Source organism: Lycorma delicatula, chromosome 6 (assembly GCF_047948215.1).
Source record: "Lycorma delicatula isolate Av1 chromosome 6, ASM4794821v1, whole genome shotgun sequence".
Lineage (NCBI taxonomy): Eukaryota > Metazoa > Arthropoda > Insecta > Hemiptera > Fulgoridae > Lycorma > Lycorma delicatula.
The window spans coordinates 95517333-95536769 of NC_134460.1; positions in this window are offsets into that span (position 1 = coordinate 95517333).

Consider the following 19437-nt stretch of genomic DNA (forward strand, 5'->3'; position numbering starts at 1 on the left):
TCATAAAAATATATACTCTCAATAAAAAAAAAACAGATTTTAACATTTGGTAACGCTTCATGACTTAGTGCTGAACAAAATTAATAGAAATTTAAGTTCAATTAAATGTATCAAATGAGAAGTTATTTCATTTTTTAGTTTATAAACTTAAAAAAGACTACGTTGTTTGAAAATGAATTTATTTTTGTTATAGAAATTGTAGATTGGTAAATTTAGTATTATTTTTTGTTTGCAAATTAGATTACTCCTTATTAAAATTCTGATTTGAATGTCCCATTTTCTGAAACAATTCTTTGATTGATTTTTGCAATTTGTTAAAATATAGGGACTATTTTGATAAAGATGTATAATTTCGAATAATAACATTGAAGTATTTTTAAAAATATGATATTCTTTTATATTGCATGCAACTTATACAAATGAACCATATACTAGAGCCAGTTATCTTTCTACATCACAGCATTGTTTTTATGTTGCGTCGGGTCGGAAGAAAAACCAGGCGGGCAGGGGATATGTTTTTGTCCAGAGGCGCGAGCAACAGCTGTCTCAGTTCCCACACAGCTTTTTCTTAACCCTTCCTTCTCGGTTCACATCTACACCCCTCGTACACCCGCACTACATATTCATATCTTCTTCCCCACTCATCACCTACACATCATCGACTTCATCTCCTTTCATTTTCATATAAAATACCTCTTACGAAAGCGAAAACCACTCAGGTATACAATCAAATTTCATGATGAAACTTCAACCTTTTTTTAACCATTTTGGAACCCTCAAGAACATAATAATAAGTATTAACTGCACTTATATGAAACGAAAAGTACGATTACGTATTCAAAGAAAAAATCATTTATTAATCTTTTTTCAGGAAATGTTTTTTAGAATATATAATTTGAAACCATTTTTTCCATTTTATTTTAAAAGCCTATTTTTATTTTAGGTAATAATAGAAAATTTTAAGATAAGAGAAAATTTGGAAAAATTATCGAACTATCTCTCACAAAGTCGATCTCTTTCTCTTTTACAAACACGTGCGCGAGTATTTGCATAAATAATAAAAATCCATCAAAAAAAGGATAATGAGGATATAAATGTTAATATACCGCACAACTTATCCGAAGTCGAAGAATGTAATATCGTAAAAGTAAGAATAATATCAGAAGTAGATTTTCCAAATCGAGAAAGCAAATAATCAGAAAAATTCATTGGTGAAATACACAGGTTTAGGAATTAAAAATATCTGTGTTCAGTGTAGTACTTCATGAGAGCAAAAGGTAGTCAATAGGAAAATAATAAAAAAATAAAAAAGCGGTTTTATTAGGATTAATAAAAATTAGATAGAATGGTAAATTTCCAGCGCAACTGTATAGTATCTAATAACCTACCGCTTGAGGTAGATTTTATCAAGTGTTTAAGTACATGGAAAATACGCGTTAACCAAGTAAAATCGAACCATGTGACATTCACGTTCAGGAGAAGTAATTGCTCACAGGTCGACCTTGATGACATTGAAATTCCGCAAATTGAGAGCGTGAGGTACCTAGGTTTACACATCGACTGTCGACTAACGTGAAAAATTCATATAAGAGAGAAGAGAAGGCAATCTGAGGTAAGTTCAAGGAAATGTTCTGGTTGTTGGATAGAGGTTCTCAATTATCTTTGTCTAATAAGCTGCTGGTACACTCAACAATAATTTTAAAACCGATCTGGACCTATGGGATCCAACTTTGGGGTACTGTGAGGAAGTCCAATGTCGAGATCTTACAGCGGTTTAACTACGTAGATGTTTAACAAAGGGTCCTTGGATTTCAAATCAAAAAGTGAGATACACAAATATTTAGGTTTACGGTACACCCAGGAGGAAACACAACGTTGCAGTTCAAAGTACGAACTGCGACTTAACAACCGCATACATCACTTAGCCGTGAACTTTCCAAACAATAGCGATGACATCAGAAACCGACCGGGTTGGTCTAGTGGTGAACGCATCTTCCCAAATCAGCTGATTTGAAAGTCGAGAGTTCCAGCGTTAATGTTCTAGTAAAGGCAGTTATTTTTATACAGATTTGAATACTAGATCGTGGATACCGGTGTTCTTTGGTGGTTGGGTTTCAATTAACTACACATCTCAGGAATGGTCAAACTGAGACTATACAAGACTACACTTCATTTACACTCATACATATCATCCTAATTCATCCTCTGAAGTAAAACCTAAACGGTAATTCCCGGAGGCTAACGAGAAAAAAGAGAAGGGATGTCGTCAGAAGATTAAAACAACTACACGTTCTGGCCTTAGTAACGCTGTAGTGTCTTAAGTGTAACTTCAGCTAAACTTTGTCAAGTGGAATTCCATGTTCCGTATGGAATGTTAGGAGACATTCACTTGGGGGCCGTGGCTGCAGGACCAGCAGAAAAAAAAGAGACCTGTGCGTCTTCGTTATTAGGGATTGCGTAGGGTTGGGACAGCCCCATCCCGGAGTGGTGGGATGCTTAGGTGTCCCACCTTCGATCATTGGACGGGGACTCCCTTGGGACTTCTTATTGAAGGGGGGTAAAGTAAGATCGTATTCTTGGTGGGGGATCCCTTTGGGGTTTCTCATTACAGGCGAGGCGTGTAATTTAAGACCGTGTCCCGTCTGCCTAGAGGGGATCCTTAGGTCCTGCCAAGATAGTTTGAGGCGATGGCACTCCCTGGAGCTGTGTAAATGCTTAATTACGGGTCTGGCTCCAGGGGAGGGAAACAAAGGTGAACTCAAAAAAAAAAGTGTTACTGTAGTGTTGTGCATTATATCTTTGACTTTTATTTTTATTTTCAAATTTATTGCATATTACTTTATTTTTATTCCTTTTTTCATCGTTTTCTTGCTGTTGATAACTTCTTTTATTTTGCTTTCTCTTGTTCAAATTTTAGGTATTAAATGTTGTTCATAATTACTTATTGTATGTACTGCTTGCCATAAAAGTTCTTTGTCATACTAAAATGTAATTTTTTAGGAGTTTCGCTGGAAACTCCTTATCATGTAATTGTGAGTGTGATCTCAAATTTACTCAAGTTTAATACAAATTTAATCGATTGTAAATAAACTATGAAACAAAAAAAAAGATTAATAAATTAGAAAATGAAGAAATTTTAAGATGAATTTGAAAATCTTTTAAAATTTTTGGGTAAACTTGTAAAACGAAGACTAAGGTTGTTAGGTTATTTATTAAAGCAGCCAAAATTAGTGGATTTTGGTCTAAAAGGAAGAATATACGATATTATTATTGATGAAATCAATAATAATAATAACGACGATATTATTAATGAAATCTGAATATATAAACAGATTACTGAGGAAGTAAGTACTTTATTTTAGGCCAAGAAAGTATATGTAATTTAATGAAAGAATAAAGAGAAGTGAACTAAACGCGGTAAATGCCTCAAAATAAATTTGCTTAATCCAGCGACCAAAATGTATAAATATACAGAAATATTTGAGCAATTAATTGCAACATTCACCATTTATAGCTTTTTAGACTGTACAGCTATTTATTTATCAATCCAGTCAACGTCTTGAAGTTTACGAAATTTCATTTATTCTACAATACCCTGCTTCTATCTCCTTGGAATCCTCCTGAAGCTATCCAATTATACAATCTTTGAGCAGTTATTTTTATGACATTATATACGTTTTCCCATACTAACGCAATATACCTTTAATTGTGATATCCATAATTAAAGAATATATTTTTATTTCCTTTCTTATTACTTAATTTCTCAATTGTAAAAGCTCATATCAAATTCCAAAAGTACATAGCTTTCAATCTCCTAGGCATTCCCTTATTCCTGATTTATAGATATTAAAGATCGTTATTTCATAATAGAGAATTCAACTGCCTTACTTCGCTGCTCTCTTTTAATATTAATTTTCTTAACCATCACACCAGCATTCTTGACTAAAACCGATAGAAAGGTTAATATTTTTAAAAAAAAGTTGTATATTACTAGAAATGATGATAAAATTCCTTTTTAGATATAACTATATTATAACGAATATAAATAAACTTTTCTCTATGTAAAATTAACTCCAAGTTTTGCTACTTGCGTATGTATTCTTGTGATAGGGAAAAAACGAATAATATTTATGTATTTCTTTACACAGTTTTGAATTTTACGACGTTCCGTTATTTTTTATTTGTTTACGTATACAACATATACGAAAATTTTATAACTTCCTGACTTACTTGTGGTAAATGAAATGTTCCACTTAACCATCTAAAGATATTTTGTCCTCAACTGAATTATCTATAAAAATTTCTTTCTTTTATGTGTGCATGTGTATGTTTTGTTATATATGATCGTGCACATGTTATATGAATTATAATAAGATACGTTGAGAGCTAGTTACTTCTCATTTTACTTCAATTTTTTTTTTATGGTTACTTAATTCAAGTTTCATGTAGGAATTAATATAATTCCTTTTATGAAATATTTTATCTTTATTTTTTAATGAAATTTATTTACTTTATAACGGGATAAAACAGTAATATATAGTATATAAAATACATAAATATTTTTTATTAGTCATCTATTGCTACTTAATATGTTTTTTCTATAAAAAGATACTTAAATAAAACTTATTCAAAGAATCTTTGCATTTAGGTTGAGTTCAACCGGTAAATTTTATGAGTATTTGAAATGAAAAATTCTTATCTTAGTCTAAAATCTTAAATTGAAGTATACAAACCAATAAAAATTAATGAAATATTGTAAAAATAAAATAATAAATACTTACTAGTTAAACATGATATTTCTTGAACGGCTAAGTTAGCGTTCCTTAATATGATTTAAGCGTAAAGGAGGTAGAATTATTTTATAGTGGTAATAAACAAGGGTTTGGGTTGATACGGCTTTGAATATTTTTTTTTTAGGTTGGCTCTAATATAACATTTACGATCTTTTAATGTCTCCATCTAAAATTTGGGTAAAGACATCCATCAGGCTACAAAAATAATATTTTCTGTACCTGAGATCCGCTGGTTGACGGACTCGGGACTTGACTGCGATGAAGCAGACTGTAGGCCGACTCACGAGAGCCGCACAACCTGATGGCGACTCTGAACGGCGTGCAGCTCTGCTTGCGAACTATCGTCGAAAAAGTACCGAGTACTTTCATAAGATTAGGTCTTCTAAGCGAGATTCCTGGAGCTCTTTGGTGAAAGAGCAGGGAAATAAGGACCCATGGGGTGTAGTTTATAAAGTTCTCAGGCATAGAAGAAAAAAGACGTTCTTCTGTCGGCTCTCTCGACAAGGACGGCGTTGTAATAGATAAGGATCGTGTTCTCAGTCGATCGTGTTTTGATGAACGATCTACTTCGGGATGATACTGAGGTTGGTGAAACCTCGTCTCATCACCGAGTCCAAAGCAAAGAAGCAAGTTTTGGTTCTGAGATTCAGTCTTCTGAGATCACCGAGGCGGAGGTCCGTCAGGTAATCTGCAGTCTAGCTAGGAATAAAGCCTACCGGATATGATTGTATCACGGTGAAGCTCCTTGTTTGCATATTATCCATAATCATTGGTCCTCTTACTAGGGTTTTCAATAGAAAGCTCTTCGCTACATATTTTCCAGTTGGTTGGAAACGTGATGTATTGAAGTTCTTTTCAGAGGGGGTGACAAGGATCCCACCGTAAGATCATCTTACCGGCCTCTGACGCTCTTGCCTGTAATAGGTAAGGTCTTGGAGAAGGTCTTATACCTCCGATTAGATAGTAGGTTAACTTCCGTTCATTTGTTAAAGTATGACCAGTATGGTTTTCACCCGGACAAGGACAGAGAAGACGGAATTCTCAAAGTATAAGATAATATAGAAGTCAAGGGGAAAATTGGCCACTGACAAGCGGCAAGTCATTGTGGCGTGAACCGCATTGTCGGACCGTGTAGGAGTTCTTTGATGCGGTTGCTTTGTTCAACCGATATCAGCAGTTTGCCTAAGGGAAAAGAATCCTACCGCGCTGCTGCAGAAAGCTAACCGAGAGATATGGCTGGCTACCAGCCAGATTAAGGCTCCAAGCGCTTTAATGGTTGACAGGTACTTGCTGGCATTCAGCGGCTTAGGCGTGGCAGCAAATTGCTGTCTTTGACGAGATAAATTTAATTATTGGTAGTTATATATGTTTTAGTAGTTAACGTGGTGCGCCTATATATTTTATAATATATGACAAGTGGACTGTGGGAGACGCAAGCGAGTGGTGTATGATACCACGTTTATTCCGCTCACGCTTTTAGGTGAGCTAGTTAGGAAACTGATCGCTAAACTGTTTCGAGGATCAGTACCCGTTTGTGGCACAGACATGCGGTCTTATGCTTTAGGACGACCGAATGGGGTGGTAGCGGGAGAAATGCCAAGCAAACCAATGTGATAAAGTTAATGGCGCGCGAGACTCTGCGATGGAGCTGAGTGGGAGTAGGAGGTCTGTCCTTCTCTTCTTGAAGACCAGAGTCCGTAATGATTACAACTACAGACCGGAGTCCGTAGTTGTAATCAAATCAGGGGTTCGAACTATAAAGTTAAGTTCATCGAGGGAACTAGGAATAAATTCCGTTGTTGCGGACACCAGTTCTTGTGGTATGTCATTTATTGAATTTGCCTCGAATATTATGAGACATTTACTCACAGAAGCTCTGTTAAATGTAGAACTAAGCGCGGCGTTCGTGCTTCCGCGAACTCAGTTAGCTAGTTCAGAGAACAATGAAGTAGGACAGTCAAGATGTTCGAAAGAAGCCTACAGTGAAGGCAAAGGTTGAGTCATAATTCACTGATGTAAATATCTACCGAGGCATTTACATTGGAGGCCTGGCTTATTACTGTGAGATTTAAAGATTTAGAGGGTCAAAAGACGATTAGGACTAGGAAATGGGTGGGAGTGGTGTGGCAACCGGAATCGTCACAAGGCGGGTATCTTCCCCTACGGGGGTACTTGAGATCGACATCTTCAACATCCGGATCGGAAATGCCCGAAACTATATAAAATAAATCTTAACGTTAAAAAAGCCATAATAAAAAAATTAAATTACTAATTCCCGCTCCCCTGAAAATTTAATGATGAAAACGTGTTATTCTTTGTACTATCTATCCCATTTTTTCTTATGGCTGTGATACATACTAAGCATTTTAAACGCAGGAAGTATTAGTTGTGGTTGGTTTATTTGAAAATAATGAAGATCATTATGTAAAAGTACCTGTAATAAATAAAATATAGGTATCACTTGTAAAACTAAATATCATATTTAAATATATATATATTTGGTGTAATGTCATTTAGCAAAGAAGATGATATGTAAACAAGTATATTTATACTTGGTAATAAAAAAATTTAAGCTTCATTCCTTTATTGTATTAAAAAATATTACTTTTCTATTAGTTTTTTAATTATATTTTTCGAGTAAAATAAATTGAGAATTTCAGTTGATACTCAAGTTTACACACACAATTGTGTAAACTACAAATCAACTGGAAATTGTGTTTATCCTTCTAATTTATTACACAATTTTATGTAAATATTCAAAAAGTATAAATATTTGAGAATTCCAGTTTCATAAATATTCATTTATCGATTTAAATACAGCAATTTAAGTATAAGTTTCTAAAGAATACTTCTATGAAATAATGATATTAGTAATAATAAGTTATAATAAAAATAATATTAGTAATGGTAATGAACAGGCTAATGAAGCGGCTAAGAGAGCTTCGTTAAATGGACTTTGAGTAGATTTGGTTTGTCAAAACGACTTTGCAAGGAAAACCCGTAATAAACTAAATTCCCAGTAGAACAATACCCAGCAGATATATAAATGTATGTAATTATCAAAATTATTTCTTTACGATTCCTAAAAAAAAATTGCTTTATTTTATGTAACAAAATATTAAAGAATTATTCTATTATTTAAATTTTAAATTGTATAAAAAATTAATGCGTCCGAGTTATACTTTTACTTCTTTCTGTAGATATAAAATTCTATGGAATTATATTTTAAAAAAGTTTTAAAGCGTTAATTAAAATAAATTAGTAGTTTGTCGTTATATAAAACAGACGCTAACAAAAATGAAATACATTTCGAGTTTATTTTAAAGTTCAATTCTTTTGATATAGTTTGCATACAAATAGATTTTACTTTAATCGTATAGAAATCGGGAACTACGTACATTAAAAAAAGTACGTAGTATGATACGAAAAAGTAGGAATTTTCAGAGAAATTAGAAAAGGAGAATTTGTTTAATTATGAAAATTTGTTTAGTTTAGTTCTTTTTCACAAGATAAAAGTAATTACGAAAATCGTACACACCTTTATTTAGAATACAGAATAAAACCAATCACCAAATATTTCTCATAGTTTAGAGGTTATTACCGTATGAAAAGAAAATTATTACAATTCTTTTAAAATTATGTTCTGAATATATAACGGTAATATTTAGCTATTATGAATTCTAATTTTAATATTGAAATTGTTAACCTATCAATTAATAACAACTCTATTACTGCACTCTATTTACAAGGAGTATGACAAGCATCTGATATATTGATATATGAAAGATTTTTTATGCGATAAGACATCAAGGAAACAGTAGATGATTCCTTTCATCATTTTATCCTTTTCTTTTTCATTCTCTTTCTTTCCTTTCTGTTTTTGTATAATGTGGCTGTCTGCTTATGTGTGCATGTAACTACTACATAGTACGTACAAGTGAATTGTATGAGCTTATTGGCTTATTAACAATGTTAGACTATTGTCTTCTGGGCACAATGGGGATTTAACGAACAACCGGCGCCAACATATCATATTATTATGCTTTTGAGATGTTTTCTTCCTGTGTTACTTGTATATTATTAGGCCTAAATGAATTTCATTGTGTCATAGTACTATATATAACAGAATATATATTACTAACAAGTAACTAACACATCCGTGTTTCGTGAAGTACAAAATAATAATTACGTTTTATTGAAGGGGCAATAATAATCTATAGTCAGAGTAAATCTCAATACATTTATTACACTCAATTTATGATTAAAAGAAAAATATTAGTGGTATTTACAATTTAAGCTATTGCATTATCAAAAATCTTCGATATCTATTATACTATAGTATTAGTTACGAAAGAAAAATACTTATCTAGAGTTATACGTTACCAATCCCTTAATGGAAAAAGTGATTTTATATGATAAAGAAATCTTTCCTTCTACATTATTCTTAAGAATTTCAGTTAATTTAAAGAAAAACATAAGGAAAACGGAAAAACTAACCATACAATTGATCTCATTTTTTACTTATTCGTATCATATCGCAACGTCAGTGTTCCGTAACTTAATTAAATGATTACTTAAAAAAGTTACTATTTAAGTATATTTCAGAATAGATTATTATTTTTTGTTAAATATCTCTTTTTTTGTTTAACGTTTTCAACAGGAAATATCAACATGATTGCCGTTTAAAAAACTCTGATATGGACATCACATGATTTCCTTGTACGCCTATTAAATTACACATTCACAGTTTTGCTGTACGTCATTTAAACTTATTTCATTTGAAATTAAGATGCAATCTTCCAATTCTGTAATAAAGTGGACAGTTAAAAACCTGCTAAAACATTAGTTTTTATTAACATCAAATATTAATACAATTATTAATTCAACAATCTTACCTGAAATAATAGGTTAAAGAAAAAGTACCTTTATTACTCTTTAAATAAATGAAACTCTTAATGTTTCTAATACTATGCTTTTTAAATTATGATGTAACCCTCAATAAAATGAATACAAATACGAAATAGGAGGTTATTAAATTTTATGCGATATTTATTATCAAGTAGAGTGAAACAAATGTATAAATAAAAGTAATACGAGTCTAAAATTATAATTTTCAATTAATTATAATCAGATGTTCCGCCAAATCTGATGCAGACACTACATGAATTCTTTGTAAGCATATTAAATTATATATACACACATTTCTTTAAAATGAAAGTACATCAAATTTTATTTCATTAATAACATCTGATATTTATTCTTATTTTTTTAAAATTATTAATAAATTATTATTTATTGTAAAAGTGTTTTACCAAGGTTAATAAATAATTATTAATAAATAAATATATATTGAAATTAAAAAAAAAGTTACAAAAGAAAAGGAGATGAAGTCAGATTTGAACCGATGTGCCTTTCCCTTGTAAGATCCAAATATTTCATTAATTATAATTTTATTTCGCTATAACTCTGGAACCAATGAAAATAAGTACCACTTATGATATATCGTTGAAAAGCTGTCAATAAGGACTTATTACGACAGTTAAGAAAAAGTTCAAAATTCAATTTTTTTTTTGGATTTTGGGCTTTTTTGGACACTTTTGGTCTAGTCGATTGGAATCAAAAGCGAAGGTGCACAACTAGATGTTACAACACTCATAAATCCAAAATTTCAACATCCTACGGCTAATCGTTTTTGAGTTATATGAGATATATATATGTACATACGTACGCACATCTTACGTACGTACGTACAGACATCACGCCGATACTAGTCAAAATGGATTCAGTGATGGTCAACGAAGTAAAAATTGATTTCTATCTCAGGTAGAAATTAGGATTTTTTTTTACACTAAGTCAGAAAGAATAGAACACATTTTGTAAATCAGCGAATTAATTAATCCCAATTCTAGTGTAAATAGTGATTTATGGCGCGTACTAAAAAAATGTTACAGGTTATTTTAATTAAAAAATTTAAATATTTCTTTGCTGTGATATAATAAATTTAGACAAAAAATGTATTATTTTTACTTCCTTGTACCAAGCAAAGGAAGTATTGTGATCGCGAAAAATTTGGTTTTCAGATTTCAACGGAAATATCCATTTTGACCATCCCAGAATCCGTTTTGACTAGTTTCGGCGTGACGTCTGTACCTATGTATGTACGTACGTGTATGTGCGTATATATATCGCATGACTCAAAAACGATTAGCCGTAGGATGTTGAAATTTTGAATTTAGGACTATTGTAACATCTAGTTGTGTACCTCCCCTTTTGATTGCAATCGACAGGACCAAAGTGTCCAAAAAAGCCCAAAATCCAAATTTTTTTTGCATTTTGAACTTTTTCTTAATTGCAGTAATAAGACCTCATTGAGAGCTTTTCAACGACCTATCTTAAGTGGTACTTATTTTTATTTTTTACAGAGTTAAGCAAAATAAAATTGTAATTAATGAAATATTTGGATCTTATAATGAGAAGACACATTGGTTCAAATCCGACTTCATCTCCTTTTTTTTAATTTTAATATATATTAATTTATTAATAATTTTATTAACCTTTAATTGTAAAAAAACTTTTACAATAATTAATAATTCAATAGTATCAATAAAAAAAAATATATATCAGAAGTTATTAATGAAATAAAATGTTATGTACTTTTCATTTTAAAGAAATGCGTATATGTAATTACGTAGGCGTACAAGGAAGTCATATCGTGTTCACAACAGATTTTTTTTTAATGTTCATTTCATCTTTCATATATTTTTGCTGTTAGTTGTCACTCATTTTTTATTTAATTCTAAATTCAGCTCTACAACGAAAATAAAAATAAAGTAGACGACTTCCACGGCTGAGTAGGTAGTGTCTCGTCATTTCATGCAGAGGTCCCGGGTTCGAATCCTGATCAGGCTATTCATCTTTTCATTCACTACAATTCCACCGGGATAATGACCATAGCTGTTGATGCCCGCTCTTGAAACATAATGTTATTATCAGTTCTAATTAATTGTGGAAGGTTAGCCAATGGCAAAAATTATATTAAATGCATTAAACAACATGTTTCACTGTTTTCATGCACATCGGACATTACTGTCGAGGAGATATTTCCATTATATATATATATATATCGATCAATAAATATGTCGATTTAATACCAAATACATCCCTCAGATATTGAAGCTAGAAAAAATTGCTAGTTAGTCAGCTGTGATATGAACACTTATCAAGGTAAGACTAATAAAGATCGAAAAACTAATAGATGGAAGACTACATTCATAGACTTTCAGCAGCGTTGGCTTAGAGACGGAAATTTTATTTTCACCAATCCTTTTGCCTCATCTAGCAAAGAAAGATATTTGCCACCATTCATCATTTTTAAAAAAAAATTATTTAAAATATATACACATATGATGTGCTGTCAAAAAATAAGGAAGATTATGCAATACTGTATAAAAATCGGAATGTGTTTGCTCGTAAATGTATCATAATTGCATAAACAGACAAAATTCCAAAAGATCGAATTTAAATAGGAGCTTTCTTCGTACACTCAAACCTTTGTCCGTTTATTTAGAATATTTCCCAGGTTATATACCAAAATATGTAATCTATAATTAATACATGATTATTGTTGGTATATCACCCTCTCTTTTTTCTGTTTAGCCTCCGGAACCACCGTATGGTATTAATTCAGAGGATGAGTGAGGATATTATGTATGAATGTAAGTGAAGTGTAGTCTCATACAGTCTCAGGTCGACTATTCCTGAGATGTGTGGTTAATTGAAACTCAACTACCAAAGAACACCAGTATACACGATCTACAATTTAAATCCGTATAAAAGTAACTGCCTTTACTAGGATTTGGACCTTAGAACTCTCGACTTCAAAATCAGCTGATTGCGATGACGAGTCGCTAGACCAACCCGATGAGTTGCTGGTATATCACCAGGAACATGTGTACGCATTAGCCACGGCATTCATTAAGAACCCTGTAAAATACAAATCCGAGGTGTAAAGGTACTTATTTTTTTAGCCATATCTCTTTCTTAGTGCCACGTAGCGTTTGTATAACAATTTTTAAAAATATATTTTTGGTAGAATAAAATAAACATATCTATTATAAAATATTCTATAATTTTAGAGTATAAGAGCATATTAACTCTTTAATTAAAATAATATTCATGATAACTATATATTATAAATAAAATTAAGGCATTCCATAATTGTTTTTACGAGGGTTATTTTTTTTCAAGTTTCGATCGGTCGCGAAATAAAAACCAGCGCAAAAATCGGATGGACCTTTGCGCATATGTGTTGCGCAGCGTCTCTAGTATTGCCTTCAATCACGTCGCGTCACTTTGTTTAGTTCTGAACACGCAGCTAGCACGTAAACATGTCTACAACAATAGCATCTTCCGCCAAGTGTGAAGTGCGTGCGGTAATTCGATTTCTTTATGCTGAGGGGTGTAATGCAGCTGAAATTCATCGACGAATAAGTAATGTGTAGGGTGAAACTTCAATGAGTGACAGCAAAGTGCGACAATAGTGCAGGAACTTTAAAGCAGGACGTACAGATGTTCATGATGCAGGCGGTCAGGGAAGGAAGCTAGTGTCAACCGATAATCTCGTTCAGCGAGTGGATGAGGTAATTCGAGAAAATCATCGGTTCACAATTTCTGTATTGAATGATTCGTTTCCTGAAATTTCAAGGTCAGCTCTCTACACCACAGTGAGAGAGATTTCAGTACTGCAAACTGTGTGCGAGATGGGTTCCCAAGATGCTGTGCGACCATCGCAAAACAATGAGAATGGACGCCTTCCTAACGTTTCTCCAGCGCTGCCACAGGGAAGGAGAAGATTTTTTGAACAAAATTGTCACAGGGGACGTGACATGGGTCCATTTCGAAACAATCCCAACATTGGATGCATTCTCATTCTCCTAGTAAACCAAAGAAGTTCAAGCGAATCTTCTCCAACTTTCGGTTGGAGAAGGCTACTGTGTTCTGGGACCGGAATGGAGTTCTCTTGGTGGAATTCATGGAACGTGGCACGACCATCACTGCAGCCTCATACTGCGTGACTCTTCAACGTCTGCGAAGGGCAATTCAGAATTAGCAGAGAGGAATGTTGTCATCAGGCATTGTCTTTTGTTCCATGACAATGCTCGGCTGCACACTGCAGCTGTAACAAAGAAGCTCCTGCAGCTTTTTCGTTGGGAAGTGTTTGATCATCCACCATACAGCCCGGACTTAGCTCCATCCGATTTTTACCTCTTTGCTCACATGAAACGCTGGCTAGGAGGACAACATTTTGTCACAGACATCGAGCTGCAGACCAGCGTAGAAACATGCCGGAAAACACAGGCGGCTCCGTTCTATGACAAGGGTATTGGAAAGTTGGTACCACGCTACCGCAAATGTCTAAATCGGAGTGGCGACTATGTAGAGACATAGCGTAACTATGTAAGTACTTGTTACAAATAAAAAAAAAATTGTTTTCACTGTGGTTTTAATTTCGTGACCGATCGGATCTTTTTTTTATTTTTATTTTTATATTCCCACCTACTCCTCTGGAACGGATCTACAATCAAGTTTGACTCGCGCCAGAGGAGTGTCATTTACTCTAACTCGCCTCCCCGCCCGCCAGCTGGATGTCCGGCACGGCAGGTCAGTTCACCGGTTAGCTCTTTTATTTCGTAGGTGGAAATTCCACCTACGACAAGCCGTCATCAGCGAGCGGTTTCTTCTTGACGAGCTTCCTCATCTTTCTTCTTTACAACTGCGGTTATAAACGACGAGATCACATTAAAGTTATCCTCGTTAAGTAGCATTTTATCCACCACATTCTCCGTAGATAATGGCCCTATACGTCTTACACAGTGTTGCCTGCTTTCAGTCCAACGGTTACATTCAAATACTACATGTTCAGGGGAATCATATGCCCCACAGTAAGGACAGTTGTTGTTATCTACCCTTAGTCTTGCACATAAATAGGACCTGAACGACCCATGCCCTGTAAAAAATTGCGTTATCCAGTAATTTATGTCCCCGAACTTCCTTTCTATCCATGGTCGGATCAAAGGTATCAAACGATGTGTCCATCGTCCCGTGTTGGCTACATCCCAACGATGTTGCCAATTACGCAGCATCTCTTCATATGCTTCTTTAGAAGGTTGTCCACATGCTATACTCACTGGCATCTCCACCAGTTGTTTAAGCGGAGGAACTCCTGCAATTACGAGTACTGCCTCGGTGGAGACTGAAGAATATGCGCATATCACTCTTAAGCCCATGCGCCGTTGAATTCCTTCAAGGGCTCTTCTGTTCTTGTCGGCACGCAGAGCTCTTTCCCAGACTTGTATACCGTAAAGTAAGATGGAATTAACTACATGAGCGTAAATCTTACGCTTCGCAGTTCTGGATCCTGTCATATTACCGAGTAATCTGCTAAGATTTTTGACCGTGCATTCAGCTCGTTTACGTATTTCATTCACGTGTGCCGTAAAACTCCTCCTCTTGTCAAGCCAGATCCCTAAATATTTGGCTGAAGTCTGTTGCTGGACAAGATTACCCCCTACTCGAATTAGAATGTCAGATATTCTCCTACGACCTGTCATGACTACGTATTTTGTTTTACCATGCGAAAGTTTTAAGCCTTTAGTGGACATCCAGACTTCTGCCATTCGTATCGCTACGTTTGCCTTCTCCGATACCTCTACTTCAGTTTTTCCAGTAACAACCAAGGCTAGGTCGTCAGCAAAAGCCACTGGGAAAACACCCAGAGGATAACTCAGCCCGAGAATTCCGTCATAGACCAGATTCCAAAGGAGTGGCCCCAAGACAGAGCCTTGAGGCACTCCACACGTCACTTTGAAAAAAAAAAAAAAAAAAGACGCGTAGTAAATACATATGAGAAAAATATGCTAAACGTTTCATAAATTAAGGAATAAATTTGTTAGAAAGGAAAGATTATAATGAAGAAGGAAAAACGGAATTAGTACGAAAAAAGGACTAATATATTATTTCAGACAGGTTTACATGCATAAGTAGTCATTCATCTAATTTCGTCTTTTTTTTTCTGCACTTAAAAGTATTTCCTATTTATATTTATCAATGTACTGAACAGGAACTTACAACATGTATTTTACATTTTTTAAACTGAACTCAATACTTGTTTTATATATTATATAATTTTTATTTTGTATAAACTGATTAAATTTAAAATTACCAAAAACAAAACTGTAGATATTTCATCGCACTGCTGTTGTAATGGTTTTATTACCGGCTGGTCAGTACTAAATTTATTATGTGTTAAATATCTCACATGGATTGACAAACTGTTAAAGAAATAACGGTACGGATTTTCTATGTGTGTATCCCTAGAAAGCAAATTTCAATGAAAAACTTGGTTTCCTAAGTTCACTAACTTTATTAAATTTTATATTTTCTATTTGTAATGAATTAAGAACATTATAGTTAGCTTTCTCTTCCGAAAAAATAAACAAAAGACAATTTAAGTGTGTGACTGAATTTTTAATTTAAACAAATAAATATCCTTTAAATTGGGTAGTACTGAATCTAGAATTCTCCTGAGTGAATCGGATCTTGAAAAAAAATAGCTCTCGTATATGGATCTTTTCCACTATAGGACTGCAAGGCTTAAATGTTTTGATGGAAGTCAAATATTAAAATAATTTGAATAGGGGAAGAAATTACGGAATTTATAATTCCAGAATTATTAAAATTATTAAATAATTTCTCAACAATTAAAAAAAAATCAAATAAAAATAGATTAATTTTGTTTCTAGAGCAACGTTGTTAATAAATTCTCATTTCTCTAAAAGGAATTACAGATTATACACGTACAACTGCCTTTGTCACTGGAATGAATTTTAAGTTGATTTTACATAGGGTACCTCCGCTCCGATCCTGTTATTATGCCAAAAACACAACACAAACAAGTTAGGCGAAGTTGAGGGGAAGCGCATGCATCCCCTCAACTTTATCGTACGTTAGGACCGGGAAGGGTATCGCCTCATGGGAGGATCACCTAGGTTACAGAAGAAAAATTCGGCTTGTTCTCAAGGTCCAGGGGGGTTCCCGATGGGGGCCGAGGCCCCCATCGTGGGGAACCGCCCTATCAGATTAGGTAAGAATAGGTCAATGACACATGCCATTTTCATTCACATTTCCACTGTGTACACCAACACAGGGTCGCGAGACGGGCAAGTATCGAACAAAAGTTACACTTATGTGGTAGAATACACTAACACACAAGTAGGAATTCACACGTAGGGGCTTGCCTGTCAAATGACGTAGATATCAAGTGTATATTAGCAGGAAGGAGTGGACGTTCCCTCACAATAATATTAATTTATGTTTTGTTTCGAGAAACGAAAAGCAAAAACACAACATTTTTTAAAGAAAATAATAAATTTGTACTGATGTATTAATTGCATTTACAACGATAACTTTTAGAATAAGTGCTTTTCATTACCATTATTAAAAAAAAAATTAAAAAAAATATGTGGAAATAAATGAAATAAATCTATAGTAAAATTATTAAGTAAATTATAGGTAGAATTATTTCTTATTCACTAGATACAATAAAAATCTGAACATAAAAAATTATCTCCATTTATTCAAATAGTTCTATTTATTACTATAAACAATTACTCATGAAAAATACCTAGTTGATGTAGAATACATTTACGAATATAGTAGTATAATGTGTATTACGAGCAGCTTCCTCTCACAGCTAAGCTTATATTTTCGTCTAGCGTACTCTACAAATAACTATAGTACTAGGAATTATTTTTAAATTTACAGAACTGATCAAATTTGACGCACCTGAATAGCTTAAGAACTATTATGAAAGATACCTATGTTTGTAATATTGCACTAGGCTTTATGTAAATAACAATTATCATTTTAAACAGTATGTACGAGAGTCAAACATAAGCCGAATATATCCCCCTCAAATAGAACACGAACTTTGTCTTCAAGGCTCGTGTATGAGCATGAGGGAGCTGGCGCAAAGGGAAATGTAAGAAGAGACTGAAGATTCCAGCAGCCTCAGCTTCCGTATTTCTGATCAGCAGCGTCTTGTCAGAGCAAATTGTTATTACCGAGAATTATCTCGAGAATGAGGACTCAAATCTATGAAATTTTTACTAACCTTCTTGGTAGTTTGGGGATATGACGTCATGTAGCGAATTCTACAGCTGAATCAGCAAATTTAAAGAAGGGCAAGAAGCTCTAGAAAATTAAACGCAATAGGCGTTCAAGGTCAAGTGTGATAAATGACAATATCGATCGAACTGTGTGACCTTATTGAAGGTGATCGGAATTCTACGATTGATGAAATTACTTCGGAAATAAAAGTGCCCATTAACACAAAGCACCTAGAGTTCCACAATGTCTGTGACAGGTAGGTTTCAAGATTGAAATGGTGAGTTATGGGTAATTATACCACTCCCGAGTCGAAATCGGCTCGTACAGTTTCATAGGAATGGAGAGCCTTGCATCGTAAAGGCGAAAACGCATTCGTTAACTTATATTCCTTATGATTATATTTTTGGACCAGGAGGCCTATTGCACGTCGTGTTGTTTTCTACAACCGTTGCACTATAAGTGTTACGTACTAGTTCCGGCTCTAAGGTTTCTGTAAGCGACCTACAGAAACAAAAGCCCCGTCAGCCGATCGATCAGAAATGTGATTCTTTATCACAACGCCGAATTCATATAGCCGTTAGCAATCAGGATATGCTGGACGAAATTTACTGCGGAACCTTAAAGCATCGCCCGTAAGATCCAGATCCTCCTAAGATTAGTGTTTATTTGCGTTATTGAAAGAAGTAGTGAGAGGACATCGATTCTGGAACAACAACGAAATAGAAGAGTACGTGTGCAGTTGTATGGTGTATAATTTTTTTCACTATTCTGTGAGCAAAATACAGTTTTCTTATTATTTATATTTCTCATAATATTCCCTAAAAAACTAAGTACTTATTTTTTCTGGAAAAATTTACATAGTTCTTTCAAAGACAAGTTATCTATAACTTAAGTGTTATTCTGAGCAAGTGTTATTCTCTCTCAATCTCCCTCTCTCTCTGTGATTAGGAATTTGTGCCTTGTATACATCATTATTAATAAACACATTTCTTAGGGGAATTATTTTATCTAAAGGGAGAAGTCTTAAGATATAATATGAAAATAGACAGTAACGAAGCCTTACCTTCTGGCCTTCTGAAACGCTGCCAATTCCGCCGAAGATGCCGCTTCGAGACCGTTACTTCTGTCACTTCCCTCTGATAGATGTTGTCTCCGGCTGGTTGCAAATCATCAGGTGTAGACCAGGCGGTCAGTGAAGGAAGCGGGTGGATGAGGCAATTCGAGAAAATCGTCGGTTCACAATTTCTGTATTGAGTGATTCGTTTCCTAAAATTTCAAGGTCAGCTCTCTACACCATTGTGAGTAGGAGACTTCAGTACCGCAAACTGTGCGCGAGATGGGTTCCCAAGATGCTGTTCGACCATCACAAATCAATGAGAATGGACGCTTCCCTAACGTTTCTCCAGCGCTACCACAATGAAGGAGAAGATTTTTTGAACAAAATTGTCAAAGTGGACGAGACATATGTCCATTTCGA